Below are 20,383 nucleotides of genomic sequence, written 5' to 3' on the forward strand. Positions count from 1 at the left end.
CACAACTTTTAAAAGCTGCAAAATGTTGTCAAGCAACATTGTGACAACTTTTACATCTTTTTGTAAAATTAATGCTAAGGGTCTCTAATTGACCTAGAATGGTGCAAAAACATCCTAAAACCTATTTTAAGCATATTACTACCCTTTCCCAAGCCTTAAAAGCTTTAAGACTCACTTTTCCCAAATTAGGCCTAATCTAGCACTATCAACTAGTAAAGCATTAAACACCTAGATTGGATTGAAATTAGTCTAGTCCACCTAGGAACATGCAAGCAAGACCTTCTAAGGTCAAAAATAACACCACTAACTTGGCTAAGGTTAGTACAAGCCAAAATTTCAACTAGCTTTAGGGCTAAGCCTAGATGTTCTTGCACCAACCTAGCCAAATGAAAAGATGTCAATCCATCCTTGGATTGAGTAAGTTGGCATCCATTCCCAACTTCTTGAATTTAGTCTCCTTGATCCAAGCGGCCTCTACATCTTCTTGTCCATGTCATTTGATTAGATGCTCATGGTAAGTTTTTTGTTTGGTCTTCATGTAGGCCCTAGAGTCAATTATCTTCTCTGCCTTTTTAGGTGGTGTAGGAGTTAAGTTCAGGTCTACCACCTCCTTTATGACTTCTGTAAGGCTTTGGTTTGGATCTGGAGTAGGAATGTTGTAAAGGATTAGATCTACAACATTGAAGATTGGAAACAAACCCATATCTTCAAGGAGCCCAACCTTGTATGCATTGTTGCCATATTTAGCTAGAATGGTACATGGCCCTAATCTTCTCATCTGCAACTTATGTCGTACTCCCTTTTGTAGTCTAGCTTTGTTCAAATGAACCATAACAAGATCTCCTACTTGAATTGAACATATTTCTTCCTTTCATCCACCTTCTTATTGATCTTTGTTATGTTCTCTTATAGAGTCCTTCTCACTATTTCATGCACCTCTTTCATGGAGTGTGCAAAGTCTTCAACATAACCACTACCCTTAGCTCCATCCTTTAGTTCTCTAAGCTCAAATATGCCTCTAGTGTGTAGGCCATATACTATTTCAAATGGAATCTTGCTAGTAGTCATGTTCACAGTATCATTATAGGCATATTTTGCCTGTCCTAGGAGTTGATCCGAAGTTTGTCCATATTCCTTTGTAAGACACCTCAATAAGTTTCCAGGCTTTTGTTGGCCACCTTTATTTGGCCATCTGTTTGTGGGTGATATGCAAACCCAAAAGACATATTAGTTCCCAATTTATGCCACAAGGTTTTCCAAAAGTGACTCATGAATTTAGTGTCTCTGTTTGAGACTATACTCAGAGGTAATCCATGTATCCTCACCATTTCCTTGAAGAATAAATGTGTTATGTGGCAAGCATCATGCACTATCTTACATGGTAAAAATGTGTCATTTTACTAAACTTATCTACAATAACATAGATGTTATCCATTCCCTATTTGGTCTTTGGCAATCCCACAACAAAATCCATGCTCAAGCATTCCCATGGTCTACTAGGGATGGGAGGAGGTTGATAAAGGCCTACATTGGAAGATGTACCCTTTTCTTTTTTACACACCATACAACTCTCTACATACTTCCTAATGTCCAAATTCATTTTAGGCCAAAAGTAAAACCTCTGTACTAACTCTTGGGTCTTATTGGCTCCAAAATACCCACTAAGGGCACCATTGTGCCCTCTTGAATCATATTTTCCCTAACTAGCCCTCTAGGAACACATAGTTGACTTCTTAACAATAGATCACTTTGTACAGTATAATTAGAGAATTTTCTATGAAAATGATTCTTGTACTCTTGACATACCTTGTATATTTCTACAAAGTCTTCATCTTCTGTATATAGGTCTTTCAAACTCTCAATACCCATGCTCTGCAAGTGTATCTCTTGTACAGTCAGGGCTCTTCTACTTAAGGCATTTGCTACCTTGTTCTACAGTCCCTTCTTGTGCTTAATATTGAAAATATAGGCCTATAGATACTCCACCAACTTCATATGTTTATGACTGAGCTTGTCTTGTGAGTTTAGGTAACTTAGTGCTTGGTTGTCTAAAAAGACCACAAATTCCTTTGGAAGTTCCTTAGTGCCTGGACCAGAGCATACGTCTCTAGGTCATAAGAAGAGTACTTCTTCTTAGCATCACTTAAATTTTCATTGTGAAAAGCCACTGGTCTCCCTTCTTGTCTTAAAACAACACCAATAGCCACATTTCTAGCATCACACTCAATTGTGAACAACTTCTCAAAGCTTGGTAAAATCATGATTGGTTGAGTGGTAATATTTTTCTTCAACAACTCAAATCCATGCTCAGTCCAAACAAACTTAGTTTTCATTCCTCCTTTTATAATATCAAGCAAAGGAGCACAAATAACACTAAACTCCTTAATGAACTTCCTATAGTATTGGGCTAAACCATGAAAAATTCTTATCTCTGTTGTAGTCCTTGGAGTAGGCCAGTTTAGAATGTCTTCCACTTTGCTTGGATCCATCTTTAGATTACCTTGTGTTGGTGTAAATACGTATTTACTATTTACACTTACTTAAGTTTACTTAGGTTAATGCATTATTTTATTATTTTATTTTGTGAGACACTTAGGAGTTTGTGCTCCTTTTTGAGTTGTCATGTTGACAACACAAGAGTATGCAACTCTATTTTAGCACGTGGTGTCTACAACACTAATTTGTGTGTCACACCCTTGTAGGCTTATCCTCTCATCATTGCACTTACTTCCGTGGTTAATGAAGGATAGTGGACATATGCCTGGTTGTATGACTTATCATGATGTTGATTCTAAGGCATCCTAGATGTATCTCAGAAGCCTTTATATACAGGCACTCCTAGTGTACTCTTGAAATGCATATTGAATGAATATATCGTCATTCTGATCATACTCTCTCTTTCTGGTCTACGGTTGTGCTTGTGTTTGAGTTATTAGTTCCTAGGTGAATTTTTCCCTAAGGAAAATTCTTACATGGTATCAAAGCTTGGAGATTTTCTCATCGCATAGCTGTTCGAGACCATGTTGCTTCAACACCTCAACCTGAATCTAGAGTACTGCAAAAATTGGGAGCATCTAGAGCTAGATCTGACCTTGCCATTACATCCAAAATGTTGATTCAGTGAAGATCGACTATAAACTTGGCTACCTTCGACCAAAGTCGACCGTGAGGTAAAAAAAAATTTGCAAATTAGAACTCAAAGGCCTCAATTTGCTACTCGAGTATGGTCATTTTTTGTAGATCTATTTGATTTATTTTTTGGATCTGTACTTTATTTCTCTGTATTTTTCAATAATATTTTTGGAATTTTTTTTGCCCTTTAGGCACCCAGCAGAGAAATTTTTTTCGCACAACTGGGCTGTCAAACCTTGGCCCTATGCAGAGTATATTTTATTTGTCAGAGAGGAATATTCTATAAATTGCAAGTTAATCACAAGCAGCATTCCTCATAAATCTAGGCTTATCATTTCATGGCACTAGCATATAAATTTAGCATTTATCACATCGCGGGCCTTCTAAGTTCCAGTCATAACCACCCACTGGCTATGACTCTACAAACCGGCAGCCTTTCCCACTTTCACTTTGCTTTAGGATCGGTGGGAGTTTCTTTTCAAAGTTAGTAAAGGGTTACCCCACAATGCATGTGGGATAAACCCCACAAAATTTTGGCTCATCTACAACGATTTCGGTCGTCATTTGTTCAAATTTGGCAGTGAATCCCGTTTACAACAGTGCATGAGAAATCAGTGGTGAATCTCGTTCACGGTAACACCTGAGAAATCAACAATCGCGTTCAATTTTTGGCCCTATTCCTAATTTCTCACGCTCGGTGATACATTTTCAAACTAGCACACCCCTGCTTGATTTCCAGCCACTACATTGGTGATTTTGGCGAGGACAACAAATATACTAGTAACATCTCTAGATTCTGACCATCGTTTTTGCTATTTGTGCCTACATCTTCCCACCTACTTCCAGCGAACATGTGGCATTTGAAGACTATGCCACTTACGCCTTTGCCTACCACATGGACCTCCAACATGTGCAACCCAGTGCCACGTCCGCACATTGCATCTCATCTTGACACGCAGACTGCCACATAGGCCAGCACCCAAACATGTGGCACGCCAACTTAGCCCACCACATTAGCACATGTCTTATTGCCACATCATTCATATGACCTCTGCCACATGTAAAACTGTACACCCAGTTTGTAGCCCAGTCACCTTGCCACATCAGCCAAGGGGCCCATTTTTTGCTAACGTCAGCCAGTCACAAGGTTAAATTTGATGACCATCTAACCATCAAAACTAGGCATTTTCTAACTACTGTGATGGTTGTTTGACCATCAAATTTAAGCACACAATTTTTTTGCCAGACCCCTCTCTAGATTGCTTTTTGATTTGGTAGCTTGACTTTGTGAGCCCATAACTTGGACATCTGGACTCCAATTCAAGTGTATTTTTTTTGAAATTGGGTAGAATTTCTTAAATTTTCTAGTGGTGGTGTTGTTTTCTAGTTTTGGTGCAAGGATTTTACAAAAATTGCATTTTTTGGCAACTGTATCCTGCATTTTGCAACTTCAAACGCTCTATACGGGCACATCTGGTCACTTTTTCAAGTTCCATTTTTTTGAAAGTGCATTATTTTTTGGTCTACTTTCTAGATTTGCAATCAGATTCTAGGGTTGTGTGGACCAAAATCTCACTTTCAGAACTAGGGCTTTTTCTACATTGTAAAGCTTTGATTACTCTTTAGAATTTTTGTACATCTGAGCTAAAATACTTAGTGACAAATTTGGGCCTCAAAAGGTAGTTGTAAAAGCAAAATCAGAAAGTCCACTTTGTTTATTTTGACAAGTGGCTCATTGTACACGCACTACTTATAAAGTGCCAAAAGCATCTCTTTTTTTTTTTTTGTTGTGTGTGTGTGTGTGGGGGGGGGGGGGGGGGGGGGGGGTTGATTGAGTGAAAAGGGGGGGGTGTGTACTATGTTCTCGTGTCTCTCTTTTGTGCTCTTTTCATTTTTGCATCATGGGTTCATCTAAATGTCCACCTCTAACTTCACGCAATTATTCTACATGGAAAGATATTGCTTGGAGTAGATTAATGGAAAAACGTTATAGTCTTTATGTTGATGGTATAATTCCTAAACCCACTGATGCTAAAGAACTCATTGAATGGAGGAAAAAAGACTCACAGCCTTTAGGAATTATTAGGAGTTGTGTACATAGAGATCTCTTCTTTCACATTGCTAGTTGTAAAGAATCCAAACTAGCTTGGGATAAACTTGAACAATTGTATGGTAAGGTGGATGAAGAAAAGAGATTTCAGATTGAGGATGATCTACTTCTCTTGGATCCAAAGAACTTTGATACAATTCAGGATTACATCAACAAAGCCAATGAGTATAGGGCACTACTTAAAGATTGCGGAAATCCCATGAAGTATGAAAAGTTGATTCATCACATCTTGAAGAGGCTACCTTTAGAGTACGTTTCGTTTATTTTGAGTTTTAATACTCACAAGTTGACCATGGGAACTACTTACCAGAAGCCTACATTTGATGCATTTGCAGAAATGTTGAGTGTTGAACAATCTCACTTGATGGATTTAGGACTTCTCAAGTCATCAAAGACCAAAGCCTTGGTGGCTAGTGATGAGCATCAATCAAGTCAAGGAGGGAAAAGCTCTATCAACAAGAAGAAGAAGCAGTGGAAGTAAAAATCACAGTCCGAGACACAATAGTCCTCCTCACAACAAGGCAGTTCTTCTTCCAACAAGAAGGGAAGTAATGAAAAGAAGGACAAACTTTTTTGTGCATACTACAAAAAGCCAAATCATGACGAGCATCATAGCAAGAGTAAAAGAATCAATGAGTTGGAAAACCTACTTAGGAAGAACAAAATTCAAGTGCCAGGTACTTCCAAGGATTCAACTCCAACCTCTTCAAAGGGAAAAGGGAAAGCACTTATGGCAAACACAAGTTCTTCTTTGGAATGGATACTTGACTTTGGTGCCTCCTATCACATGGGTTCTTTAAAGGGAGACTTTTCTTCATTGAAGCAGTCAAAGGTACCACAAATCTTCGTGGGAGATGATACTAAAATAGAAGTTGAAGGAAAAGGACATGTGGAAATGGAAAATGGGGAATTCAAGGATGTTCTCTACATTCCAAACCTTAGCTCCAATCTCCTATCAGTTTACCAAATCACTCACCTTAGAGATGGTCATAAAGTTGAGTTCCTTCCAAATTCAGTGATGGTGCAAAGTCTTAGAGATGATTCATTGGTTGTAGTGGGGAAAGTCAATGATGACAAGAGGCCTTATTCCTTCTCCCACTTTGTGCCTAAGTCTCCTTCTCAAGCCTTTGTTGACTTAATCTACTTCACAAACCAATTTATGGCATGAGTGTTTTGGCCATCTTTCCTTTCGCCATCTTCAGCAACTTTTCTCAAAACACATGGTCAAAGGTCTACCTAACATCACCTTTTCTAAGGGAGGGTGTTCATGTTATTGGATATGCATCTCGAGGAGAAGTATGATAAAGGAAAATCTTCTAAAGCTCCAGTTGGTTCACATGGTTTTAGTAGGACCCTTTGCAATGACTTCAGTCAACCAAGGCCTCTACATCCTTACTTTTGTTGATGACTTTTCATGATTCACTTGGGTCTACTTCCTTCATCATAAGAGTGAAATGGTTCATAAGCTTCAAGCCTTCAAGACTCATGTTGAACACAAATCAAGGAAAACAATCAAGGTTCTAAGGGTGGACAATGAGAACAGATATGTGGACATAAGGCTTAAGGACTTTTGCAGACTTGAGGGAATTGATCTTTAGAATCCACTAGCATTCAGTCCACATAAGATAGATGTTGCAGCTATGAGGATTAGGACTCTCAAGTCCATGGCAAGGTGCATGATAAAATTCAAGTCTCTCAATCCTACACTTGAATTTGAAGCCATTAGCAGTGCTACTCCCATACTTAATAGGTCTCCTCATAATGCCTTAGATGGGTACACTCCTTGTGAGGCATGGTGCAGTAGAAAACTAGTTGTGAGTCACTTCAGAGTTGTCAGTTGTCCAACATGGGCAAACCTATCTTCTAGGGGATGTAAGGCACCAGCACCTAGGCCTTGTACTTTCATTGGTTATGAAGACAATGTGAAGGCTTATAGACTTATGGATCCTAAGACTCATGAGATTTTTGTAGAGAAGGATGTACACTTTGAGGAAAGTTCACCCAGCTTATCCTCTACTCCTCTCTGCACTTCATACATAGTGGAAACTGATAGTGACACTCGCGATAGTGCTTCAATAGATTCAAACACGTGGGGTTCTATCTATAGTTGCAGTAAGAGGTCACGTCATCAGTCTAGTCCACATGCTTACATTATCATAGTGAAAGGTCCAACACAGCAAGGTACATATTGTCTTCCAACTCCAGCTTCAGTAGATGACTACATGGTAGACATTGCAAGTTTGTTCGTGGAGTCACACACCATAGATTTGGGAGACAACCTTGATCATTTGCATCTTCTCTTTGATGAAGGTGATCCTTCTACAGTTGTTGGAAGGGCTTACTCTGACCCTCATGTCCATTCTCTACATGATCAATCTTCACAGGTTGGCGTAATTGTGGATCCTTATGAACAACAATTGTTAGAGGTCTCTTTGTCAGTTGAGGAGACATATGGTTCATTGGAACAGGTTCAATAGACATCCTTGCCAAATCTACATTCATTCTTTTCAACATAGTTGGAAGGGGCAAGCATCAACATCAACACAAGGATACTTGGATAGGTTTTAGGACCAACATACATCTTCATGATTGTACCTTTGTGCTTGTTTCTTCTAAAGGGGAGGAATGTCATCCAACACTCTTGGGCTAGCTTCTTCCTTGGAGCAACTTTCAGTAACAAGCATTCTTCATTTGGGGTGGGGGGGGGGGGGGGGGGCTTTTTCCTCTTATGAGGTTCTTGTTCTTCTCCTTCTTCACTTTTGTATTTACTAGATGTATGTCGTAATGGGGGGGTCTCGATTGCTCCATCCATCCATGCACCCCTATTTATCTCTCTTTTTGGGGGAGGGTTTTTCCCATGGTGTTTTCCCTCTTTCTCTGCTTTATGAGAGATTTCATTTCATTATGCACATGGGTACCTAACATGGCCTAGTAGCTGGGACCCATCTTCCATTTCATCCTAGTTTTCATAAGCTTAAGGGCATTCCCCTAAGTTGCACTTAAGGGGGGTGTTGGTGTAACTACATATTTACTATTTATATCTTACTTAAGTTTACTTAGGTTAATGCATCATTTTATTCTTTTATTTTGTGAGACACTGAGGAGTTTGTGCACCTTTTTGAGTTATCATGTTGACAACATAGGAGTACGCAACTCTATTTTAGCACATGGTGTCTACAACATTGATTTGTGTGTCACACCCTTGTACGCTTATCCTCTCATCATCACACTTACTTTCATGCTTAATGAAGGATAACCCATATCCTGTGGACATGTGCCTGGTTGTATGACTTATCATGATGTTGATTATGAGGCATTCTAGATGTATCTCAGAGGCCTTTATATAGAGGCACTTTTAGTGTACTTTTGAAACACATATTGACTGAATATATCATCATTTTGATCATACTCTCTTTTTCTGGTCTACAGTTGTGCTTGTATTTGAGTTCTTAGTTCCTGGGTGAATTTTTCCCTAAGGAAAATTCTTACACCTTGGAATAATACAAACCCAAGGTACACTAGCTTTGGTTTCATGAACTCACACTTCTCCAAGTTTATCATTAGCTTCTCATCATGTAGCTTCTTGAAAACAATTTGTATATGTCTAAGATGTTCTTCCTTAGCCTTGCTAAAGATGAGTATATCATCTAGATATACTACCACAAATTTACCTATGTAGTCTTTTAGGATTTTTTTCATAAGCCTCATGAATGTATATGGGGCATTGGATAGCCCAAATAATGTTACAAGCCATTCATACAAACCTTCTGTGGTTTTTAAGGTTGTCTTCCATTCATCTCCCTCATTCATTCTAATTTGGTGGTATCCACTCTTTAGGTCAATCTTAGTAAAGTATTTGGCTTCTCCTAGACAATCCATTAGGTCTACTATCCTAGGGATAGGGAACCTATTCCTAATGATTATTCTATTTATAGCTATTGAGTCAGTACATAGCCTCCAAGTTCCTCCCTTTTTAGGTGTTAAGACAGTGGGAACAACACAAGGGCTAATGTTTTTCCTAATGAGTCCTTGGCTTAGGAGTTCTTGTATTTGTTTGGCAATTTCCTCATTTTGTTGAGGGGTCATCTTATAGGTTGTCTTGTTAGGAAGGGCAGCTCCTAGAATAAAATTAATTTAATGACTAACAACTCACTTAGGGGATAGGGTTGACGGTTTCCCATCACTTACTATGCCTTCATACCCCTGCAAAAACTCTTGCACTTCCTTTGGCAATTTTGTCTTCTTGATTGCCTTGTCTGCACTTTCTTTTTTTGGCTTCAACACAAGTATGAAACCTACTCCCTCAGCTTCTTCTAAGGTTTCAATGAACTCCTTTTCAATAACCATAGGAACATTGGGACCTGATGACTTCATCTCTCCATCCTCTAACAATGATTGTATCCTGAAAGTCACATTATCCTTCTCGACAGAATAAGAATTTTTTTCTCCATCATGCATGGCTTGTCCATCAAATTGCCATGGCCTTCCAAGTAGTAGTTGACATGCATCCATAGGTAAGATATCACACAACACTTTGTCTTTGTATTTCCCAATTGAAAACTCTTCCCATGCTTGTTCATTGACTAGGACATGTTGTTCTTTATTTAACCAAGTGACCTTGTATGAATTGCTATGGGGTATTCTCTTCAACTTCAACTTGTTGACTACCTCTTTTGACACTATGTTTCTAGTAGAGCCTGAGTCTATTATGACTCTAAAAACTTTGCCCATCATCTTGCATTTCACTCTAAACAATGACCTTCTTTGACTAGATTCCTCTTTTACTGGCTCCTTGATTAATGTTCTTCTCATCATCAAGTTATCTCCTTCTTCTGACTCTAGGGGTACCTTAGGGTGTTTACTTCCACCACTAGTCTCCATCTGAAGTAGAGCCTTTATTTGGACATCTATATGCAAGGTGTCCCATTTGGTTGTAGTGATAACACTTCATAGTTTCATAGTAAGAACCTCTACCTTGACCAATATTTGTTCCTCTCCAATTGCTATTAGAGTTCCTTCCTCTATTAGAATTGCCTATGTTTGAACTTCCTTCTTGCTGCTCAGTAAGTTTGGTCTCTCCTTGAGACTTTGCCTCATAACTTCTACCACCATATCCACCTCTTTGTCCTCTATTATCTCCTCCCTTGCCTCTACCTCTGGTAGTGTTTGAATCTTGCATCTTCCTTAGCTTCTCTTCTACCTTTATTGCTATTTGGTGGCATCTATGCACTATATTAGGAATCAAAAGACTCATCTCATCTTGTATAGTCCACTTGAGACCATTAAGATACCTTGCTACCTTCACTTTCTCATCTTTTGCAACTCTTGACCTCATGCACAATCTTTGAAACTCCTTAATATAAGAGTTTGCATTCAAGTCTTTTTGTCTTAGACTTTATCTTGTTTTATGCAATTGGATTTCATAATCCTCAAGTACATAAGCATCTCTAGTTTTTGCAACCGTAGCCTTCCATGTGGCAATGGTCTTCTTTCCTTCCTTCTCTCTCTCATCTTGGATAAATTTCCACCAAGTGAGTGCAGACCCTCTTAGTCTACCCTTAGCAACTTTATCCTTCTAAGCTTCAGTTATGCCATCACATTCAAAGCGATTTTCTAGTATCTCTATCCAATCTAGGACTATCTTAGGTTCCATCTTATCACTAAAGATTGGAATTGCTTCTAGAGCCTTGCCACTTAAGGCCTTCAGTGCTTTAAGGAATGGTTCTTCTTTGAGTACAGGGTTGGGTTTAGGGACCTCATCAATTGCAACCTCCTTTTGATTTCCTTCAACCTTATCCTTGACTTATTTGGTCTTCTCATCGACATTTTGCTCCAATTGAGCTATCATGTCTCTGAGAAACCTATTCTCCTCTTCTTGCTCATCTACCTTTTCTGCAAGCTCTACATTGGTCACCATTGTAGATACACCAACTAATTCTTCCTCTTCTGGAAACATTCACAACAAGCCTAATCTCAACTAGGCTCTAATACCAATATGATAGATTCCCTCCAAGGTGTGCTTACACAATCACTATCTAGGACTCAACTAATCCTATCCTTCTCAAGATCCTAAGCTCACTTCTAGGACCCTTTAAGTCTTGGAAAACCTAGCCTAAGACTTCTCTAACTCAACTACATGAGTGAGTTTCCTTGTGCTTCACCTTGAGGGGTAACTATCATTAGGGGTGCTTCAAACCTCACTTTTCCTTAGATCTCTCTAATGAAAATTTCACCATAATATCATCACAAGTGTTGCAAGGGGTGTATTCATCACTAAGACATTTACTTGACTCCCAAATGACTCCATTTGAATAGGGTATCTAGGCTTTTCCTATCAAGTTCAAGTTTTACTATGGTTTTGGCCTATTAGGCCTAATTAGCCAATTAGCCCTAAACATAGGGTTTTCCCAATTCTTTCTCAAAACTTCCAAATAACCCCAAAAACTAACTTGATATCTAGATACCCTTTTTTGAGACCTTGAATATTTTTGTGGTCTTAGGTTCCTAGGTCATTCGTACAATGGATTCCTAAAATATAGGCCTAATAGGGCTAATAGGATTGAATTTGTGTTGATCTTTGATTTCTTCTTGGAAATTTGCCTAAATGGAATGGCCAATGCCTAATATCACTACTAGGTGTATAGGTCTACTATGTCTCTAAAACCATGCTTTTTTCAATGATATCCCTCTTTCCCTTGCACTTGCATATCAATTTTACTCTATCATGCACCTAGTCGGGCACACTAATCTCGCTTAGGGCATGATGCTGAAAATAGAAAACTTGTTTTCCTAAGCTCCTCCTTTCACACATACAACCTTTAATGGCTTCCCTACCATAGTCATCTAGTCTGTGATGATTTTCATGGTGGAGAACTATAGGGGAGCCATAAAACTAAAAATTACCTACTTTTGCCCCAACAACTAGTCTATTTACAAAACAATCTTAAAACCTAATCTAATGAACTAAAATCAAATCCAATACTAAATAAAAAATTCTTAAAACCAACAACAATACACAAATCCAACACCAACTCACACCATTCAATCCATATATCACACTTATACTCAATCCAAACTGACTATCTCTGCAAACTAGAACTCTAAGCTTCTATTCCACTACATCACACATTGCCTTGGGAAAAGGGATCCTAGATGTTTTAATATGTCTTCCCCTTGATTTTAGGCCATTATGGAAACTACCCATAATGATGCTCTGAAAGGAATCCAATTTTGCAAATGTTGTCATGCAACTTTTAAAAGTTGCAAAATATTGTCAAGCAACGTTGTGACTACTTTTACATCTCTTTGCAAAATTAATGCTAAGGGTCTCTAATTGACCTAGAATGGTATAGAAACATACTAGAACCTATTTTAATAATATTACTACCCTTTCCAAATCCTTAAATCTTTAAGACTCACTTTTTCCCAAATTATGCCTAATCTAGCACTATCAATTAGTAAAGCATTAAATACCTAGGTTGGATTAAGCTTAGTCTAATCCACCTAGGAACACACAAGCAAGACCTTCTAAGGTAAAAAATAACACCATTGACTTGGCTAAGGTTAGTACAAGCCAAAATTGCAACTAGCTTTAGGGTTGAGCCTAGGTGCTCCTGCACTAGTGCCTTTAGCATGTGTGAGTAAGATTGGGTAAGTTTTGGTAATGATGGAAGTAATATTTGGATATTGACCCTTCTCAAGGCTTTTATAGTGGTTTAAAAATATTTACTCAACTTTTTCTTTCTAGACTAGAGATTAGAGAAGCTAAGCACGAACTAAGTGAATGTGTAGAGAGATGGAAGCTAATTTTTCTTTGACCACTGATGGTAAGATTCCTTCTTTAAAAGAGTTGATCTAGTTAGCCAGCCAAGGAATGTATTTAAGATTGATGATGAACCATGTTGGGAAGCCTTGAAGTTTCTCTTAAGAGAAGACTATTTGGTCACAAATGGGAAGCCAAGATCAAATCTAGATATCTCCTCTCTATTTCTAGCTTTAGCTTTAACAGTGGTTCACTCTAAGCCAGAGCTGATGTGTGTATATAGGTTTATGTGGAGTCAAAATGGATTGGTAGTGTCAAATACATTGTTCATAGAGTGGTATTGGGATTCACATGGAACAACATCCCTAGAGGATGATTGATGGTAATCTAGGTGAGTTGCAACCACTTCTAGTATGGTCTTCTAGTGTGCCTATTGAAGTTCATCTCCCTATGGCATAGTTGGGATGGTGTGGCATTTATTCATTTTGTGGATCAAGCACAGGCATTGGTGGGTGATAGAGTGGTGAGGATACAAAAAATGATGCTAGTGAAGTTGAATGTGCTAGTGGATGAGGATGGTACACTAAGGATTCAAAAGCAGATTCTGGTAAGGCCTTGCAAAAAAGGCTCTAGGAAGGATGACGGTGGGGTTGCGGGTTGTAATGATGTGTCTACTAATGTGAAATTAGAGCTACCTCATGGAGGTGGTATGGGGTTAGGTCCTTCAACTTGGGTTGGAAATGCATATGTGGAAGAGGTTGATGTATCCCTACTTCCTGAATAAGCGGCGGTGAGAAGGGTAGTTTATGGTTTGGGTATTGTTGTTGTGGTCAATAATGACACTCCCAACTTCACCAAGAAATAAACTTCTAAATGGTTTTTGGGTTAGGTGGCTAGGGGTCCTTATTTGTGTTAGTTGTGGCTAGGAATAACCTTCAAATTTGGATATCTCCTCTCTGTTTATGGCTTTAGCTTTAATGGTGGTTGATTCTAAGCTAGAGCTGATGTATGTATATATGTTTTGTATGGAGTCAAAATGGGTTGGTAACATCAAACACATTGTTCATAGAGCAGTATTGGGATTCACATGGAACAACATCCGTAGAGGATGATTGGTGGTAGTCTAGGTGAGTTGCAACAACTGCTAGTATGGTCTTCTAGTGTGCCTGTCGAAGTTCATCTCCCTATGGCATAGTTGGGATAGTGCAAATTACTGGCATTTATTCATTTTTTGGATCAAGCATGGGCATTGGTGGGTGATAGATTGGTGAGGATGTGAAAAATGATGCGAGTGAAGTCAAATGTGCTAGTGGATGAGGATGGTACACTAAGGATTCAAAAGAAGATTCTAGTAAGGCCTTGCAAAAAAGGCTCTAGGAAGGATGATGGTGGGGTTGTGGGTTGTGATGATATGTCTATTAATGTGCAATTAGAGCTTCCTCATAGAGGTGGTATGGGGTTAGGTCCCTCGACTTGCGTTGGAAGTGCATCTGTGGTAAGGTTGATGTATCCCTACTTCCTAAACGAGCGGTGGTGAGAAGGGTAGTTTGTGGTTTGGGTATTGTTGTTGTGGTCAATAATGGCATTCCCAGCTTCACAAAGGAATAACCTTCTAAATGGTTGTTGGGTTAGGTGGCCAGGGGTCTCTGTTTGGGTTGGTTGTGGGAGGGAGGGGGGACAGGGGGGTTCTGATACATGATCACAATTTTGGTTTTGCTTGTGATCATTTTGTCAAAGCACACCATATTGTACATGGGCTACAATATTTGGTAGGGTGGTTGATATTGGATTTGGGTTGGGTAGTCTCTCTTTCTTTAGCATACGTTGTAATATATTTTTTCAATTGTCAATATAAAGCTCTTTATTATTGATAAAAAATTAGCATTTGCAAAATATTTTTACAAATAGAAAAGGCTATAAAAATTTAACGTCTCTAAAGAAAAATTATGAGGAAGCTAGGTGTAAGTTTGATGGTTTTCAATAATGTTGGAATCGATTTGAAATAAATTTAAACTAGAAAATTTTGAATGTTAAGTCCAAAGACAAATGGGTTTGAAATGATTTTTTTAATAATTTTTAAGAAGATAAATGGTCTTCAAGTAAATCTATTACATATTCAGGCCTCAAAATAATTAAAAAGTAGTAAATTTTTGAGTTGTAAAATTATGCTTTCACAATTTTTTTGTGAGATCCCATTTTTGCTTATTTCAAGTATTTCTTTATGTAGGCGAAATTAAATTGAACTACACAAAAATGACTTGTAGTGCCAATTGTGTTTACACCTTACTATGTGTTTATTCTTTTGGTCTAAGATGAAATCTTATACGATATTGTGTGACAATTAGTTACTAATATTTTGGTGTTGTGTATTTCTATAATGCACAAGATTGTTCATATATATATATATATATATATATATATATATATATATATATATATATATATATATATATATATAAATAATCCATATGATATTATTGTTGATATGAGTAATGGATTATTCGAGTGATTCACAAGTGATCATATGCATGATGTGTATGTGAGTAGGTGCCATGATGTTATATGATTATTTCTAGATGCATTCATATCTTTATAGATGATGTTTTGGCTTCAATACTATAGTTTCCTTATGTTGACATGATCTATTGTACCACCTTTTTGTGTTATGCATATGGATTTAGTGGTTTTCATGTGCACTATGCTTCATGGAATTAACAATGTTGTTACTTGCAAGAGATTAAATGGCATTTATTATGGTTAATGTCATTAATGTGATACATTTATGTATATATATATTCTCTCAATGTTAAAATGGTGAACGGTGTTGATTAATGTTGTCAAATATATTAAATGGTACTTAAAATAATGATTAGAGATAATTAATGGTTTAGTCATGGTTAATGGTTTTGGTGATATAGATATATATTGAATGTTGTGAGAAAGGGTAGTGTCATAAAATTCATAAAATGATTACACAAGTAGAGTTCCCTTTCACTGCTTGTGATTTTATGATGCATGTACTTTGGCTATTTATATATATGATATAATACACTTGACAATAGTATTCAAGTGATGGCAGGTACCATACATTGACTTCACCTAGCTCCACTAGGTCTACCTATATAACCTCAATGATAGTTAAATTTAGAGATAGTTAGGTGGCCAATCTTGTGTTTAGTCAATTGTCATCCTCACTCTATGATGACAATCACCCATGCTTATATAAATCTTTAGGTTGTCTCATGGAATTATTCAACCATTCTTGTGTGGATGATTTTGATGTGTGTCATGATGCAATTTAGTGTCATTAAGTTGTTGTCCAATATCCATGTTGTTCCTATGTCATCCACTAATGTTAGATAGTTATTTTGGGCTTCACATGCCATAAGTAGTAAGTTTTAAGGGGAATTTTATTACACTAAGATTTTATTATTTGTGTAAGGGGGATTTTGTATTTAATAGTTTATCATTGAGGTTTTATATGTATAATGGATTTAAATTTTATTATTTTTAGTCATGGTTTATGCACCCCTCCCCCTCAATTTCAAAAATTTTCACTTTGTAGATCTCACCATTCCTCAAAGTCACATGATCATCATCTTGACCAAATTGTAATCCACAATGTCACATTTTCATGAACTCCACAAAGCTCACAAGTCGCAACCATGCTTTTGACATTTTTGCTTCCTCATGGCCTCATGACATTGTCGCTCAATCACCCCCTTCCCTAAGTTAATAAATTTTGACTAAAGCTTCAAAACTTTAGGATGTAAGCACCCGACCAACAATAAGTTTCTCAAAGCATAATTGTCATGATATTCTCTTGCATTTAATGATGCATAATCCTCACTATATATTCTAATTAAGTCTTATCATGTGGTGGAAAATTATAAAGTATAAATTTCTCATGTGCCACCTTCTTAAATAAGAAAATTGAAGTGGTTATAAATAAAGTACAAATCCATTCTTTTGGCACCTTGTTCTTTGAAGATCATCTTGCAAGTTATGCCAATTGTTAATTATCTCTTGTTGAGATGGGAATTCTTATTCTAAAAGGATACAATAGTGAACAAAATGAGCTAGTTCTCTATCCATATCTCATGGAAGCATAAATGAAACAATTTGACATCATCTCTAGTATATTCATTATTGCCTAGGATTTGAGAACCAAACATGCCCATTATGAGAGTGACATTTTAGAGATTGATAATGAAAGGGATCACACCAAATATGGAATATACTAGTTAATTTGGAAGAAGAAAGGACCCCAAATTTCATGGTAGACCTCCTCAACTTTTTGCATGTGAATGTGGACGAAGAAGAGGTAGTGGAAGATGAAGAAAATGTAGAAGTGGACCCAGATGGAATTTTGGGACATTACCTTTCTTGATAATGGACATTGAATCATTTTCATTTCATTTTTTGCAATGGACGTCATTAGAAGGGGTAGTTAGTGTTAAATAAGCATAAATATTGCAAATAGAAAGTGGGGAAATAAAATGAATAGAGAAAAGGCATAATTTTGGTTTTATCCGCCAAAGTAAAAGACTGTGATGGTTTTTTTGGTTTTCCATATGAATGTATGTCAAAATTTTGTGTTGCTACTATCTTGGCTTCTATTTTGGTACTTTTTTATTGGAAAGAACAATGGGAAAGTAAGTTCTAAGAGGGGCGGGAGGGGGGCTTGTAATCTCACTTAAAAATTTACCTCTTAAACATTTCACCATTCATCCATCTCATAACTTAACATGTAAATTGAAATATGTAAGCATGCATCACATCCAAAGCGTAAACTAAATCAACACATAACACATAAGATTTTGGTTACCCATAAACCCTTGAAGGAGAAGGTAAAAATGGGGTGGGGATGACACCCACAAATCTTCACTACTGTAGTTGTAAAGTGTGGCCTATTATGGCTACAAAGTTTTGATCATAATCTATGATCTAGCATATGAAAGGTCTGCCCTATTAAAGGCTTACAAAACTATTACGTCTCACCTTGATTAAAGGATTTAAACTCACAACTAAGTAAGCACTTCGTTAGGAGATTTACAAAAGTATGTTAGGACTACTTTGTTAAGAGATTTACTTTGTATTTCTTGTTAAAATGCTTCAACACATGATCCTTTAATTAACACCTTGCTGCTTGATGTTAGATCTACTCTTTACTAGTTATCTCCTAATCTTCCTGATCAGATCTATCTTCTCTATCCTTTCACTACTTATCTTTGTTCTTCTCAAATTTATTATACATTGTAGTTCCATAACTTGGCCATCATTTCTACCATGAAATTCTCTCTATGCTCTTAGCATTCCTCTCCTTGTACATGTACTGCTTCTCTTCACATCATTCTTTGCTATACTCTACCTTAAGGTTTACCTCTTTTTGTAGGCATTATGGAGATGGACTAGGTCATAATCAATAGCTTTGGTTGATCCTTATTACCATCTAACTCTTCCCTTTATCTGATTGGTTGCGTGTATTGCATAGGGGTTTGTAATATGACTGGATCCTTATTTCTTAATATTGAAAATTTGTGTTCATGTCAACCAAAAATGGTTTACATAGATGTTTGTGCCATAACAAACATCTATGTCAAAGAATGGTAACTCAACATCAATAGCTTTGATGCTCGACCTTCACTATGTTCTTTATATTGATACTCAACTTCTGAGTGGCTCAACACTCACTCTTGCTTGACACCCAAATCACTTGACATACACTATTTTCTTGGCTCCTTCTGTTTGCTCAACACTTGAGTGCCTCGACACACACTAACTACTTGACACATACTACTTCTTGGCACTAACTATCATATTACTCAACATGTATTATCTGGAGGCTTATGCTTGGCACACACTATGCACTCAGCTTGCACTATTCTTTACTAGATAATGACTAAGTTTTTTGTCACTACTTAGTCAAAACCATAATGAGATTAGAAATCTCCCCCTTTGACATGAGTGGCAAAAACACTTTTTCATGGCATATACAATCTTATTTTATGCATAAGCTAGACAATATATCATCATTGTTTAGCTTCTATACAAAATTTTAGAATCTCAAAATTTGCAAGAAATGTTGTCTCCCATACCTTATTACTCCCCCTGAATAAATACTTCATTTCATTTTTGTAACTCCTTCTGAGTAGATATCTACCTTGACAATATCTTCAAAACTTACAAAGTCTTCAAAATCCCCTTTTTTGACACTTATATCATTCGGGTGGTACACTTATAGTGTATTTGTCCACAAATGTTTTATGTAGTTCCATTATGATTCCTAAAGTGGAATTCCAATTTTCACTAGCTACATCTAAAGATTAAATCTATATTTCTAGATTTGTTGCCATATCTTCTAGACCTTCTTGTGTAGAAAGATGAGAATCTTTCTTCAACAATGTTTCTGCAAAGGTTGGTTCCTTCTGCAAAACTTCCATGTGTGGGGTCAACATGGACTGAATTCTTATCAAGATTGATCTTATATTGGAATCCTTTCCTTGTAACTTGGCAAGCCTACTCTGTGTCAGCAATAATCTCTAAAAAAGAACTTGACTAGTGCCAGGAGATTGCCTCAATGTAGTACTTGTAAATTGTAAATCTCCTTGTAGCTGGTCAATTGACTATTGAGTTTCTTTAGTAAAGATATCAAAATCACATAATTTTCTATATAGGGAGAAAAATTTATGCAAAACTTTCACCCACTCTCCATTTTAGTTGACAAATCAACTTGTGTTAGTGCAATGACAAAATATATCTTGTCCATAACCTTATCGTGAAAATTCCTTTTAGACCATTCCAATAACTTTACATTTATCTCTATATCTGCATCCTTTATCTTATTAACTATATGTACAAGTTTCTCTAAGGTAGGCTTATTGGAAAATGAATCTAAAATATCAAAAGCATCTAGACAAATATCTCTAATATTATGTAGAGCCTATTTTTTCTTATGCTCCCTTCTCAAGAGTTCCTGCCTTGATTTCCTCTATAGAACCTCTTAAAGAAAAACCATTTCTTCAAGTGTGATTGTTGTTGGATCAAACTAGGGTAGAATAATCACATCATTTAAACTCACATCCTCAAATGATGTAGTCTCATCACTCTTAAGTTCACTTGTACTTGATCTTGATATCTACAATGGTGTAGCTTGAGTACTCGGCCTTTGAAGCATCTTGTTGTTGGGAGGAGGTGTAGTGACTGGTAAAGTGACCAATGTCTGTATGGCTACCTATTCCTCTATCTTAATAGTCATCTTATCCTCTTCATCTTGTTCAACCTCCATTTGATCTTCAATAGGTTTCAATGAGGCAAGTGTAGGATTCTCTTCCTTATCCCCTTTCTCTTTATTACCCTTTTTGTCAATTATGACAAGT

The sequence above is a fragment of the Cupressus sempervirens genome, chromosome 11, assembly GCF_028749045.1.
Source record: "Cupressus sempervirens isolate cs-2001-9-10 chromosome 11, ASM2874904v1, whole genome shotgun sequence".
NCBI classification, from domain to species: Eukaryota; Viridiplantae; Streptophyta; class Pinopsida; order Cupressales; family Cupressaceae; genus Cupressus; species Cupressus sempervirens.